Genomic DNA, 1,132 nt, shown 5'->3' on the forward strand with positions numbered 1-1,132 from the left:
CATGGACAAGTGGGGACTGACAGTCAAGGCATAAAGAGGAGGTCAGTGGGTGGAAAATGACCACCAGCTTAAGAGAAAAGAAAAAATATTTCCTTAAATCTGGAAAACAAAACATTAAAGAACCAGCAACATCATCTGGAGGTAACAAAAAATGCATGCATTTCTAACATACATCCAAAGACATCCTTAAGCAAAGACAGACATAGAGATCTTACAGCGTTCATTCTAAAATTTTGGACAGGTACATGAGACAGATATGATGATACAAAAGTCATTGATTTATAAAAGAACAGTTTAGCTCAGTCGCTCAGTCATGTCTGACTCTTTGCGACCCCATGGACTGCAGCACGCCAGTCTTCGCTGTCCATCACCAACTCCCGGAGCTTGCTCAAACTCATGTTGATCGAGTCGGTGATGCCATCCAACCATCTCATCCTCTGTCATCCCCTTCTTCTCCCACCTTCAATCTTTCCCAATGTCAGGGTCTTGTCAAATGAGTCAACTCTTTGCATCAGGTGGCCAAAGTATTGGATTTTCAGCTTCAACGACAGTTCTTCCAATGAACACCCAAGACTGATTTCCTTTAGGATGGACTGGTTGGATCTCCTTGCAGTCCAAGGGACTCTCAAGAGTCTTCTCCAATACCACAATTCAAAAGCATCAATTCTTCAGCACTCAGCTTTCTTTATAGTCCAACTCTCACATCCATACATGACTACTAGAAAAGCCATAGCTTTGACTAGATGGATCTTTGTTGGCAAAGGAATGTCTCTGCTTTTTAATATGCTATCTAGGTTGGTGATAACTTTTCTTCCAAGGAGCAAGCATCTTGTAATTTCATGACTGCAGTCACCATCTGCAATGATTTTGGAGCCCAAAAAAATAAAGTCTGTCACTGTTTCCCAACCTATTTGCCATGATGTGATGGAACCAGATGCCATGATGTTAGTTTTCTGAATGTTGAGTTTTAGGCCAAATTTTTCACTCTCCTCTTTCACTTTCATCAAGAGGCTCTTTAGTTCTTCTTCACTTTCTGCCATTAGGGTGGTGTCATATGCATATCTAAGGTTATTGATATTTCTCCCGGCAGTCTTGATTCCAGTTTGTGCTTCATCCAGCCCAGCGTTTCTCA

The sequence above is a fragment of the Dama dama genome, chromosome 6 (genome assembly GCF_033118175.1).
Source record: "Dama dama isolate Ldn47 chromosome 6, ASM3311817v1, whole genome shotgun sequence".
Lineage (NCBI taxonomy): Eukaryota > Metazoa > Chordata > Mammalia > Artiodactyla > Cervidae > Dama > Dama dama.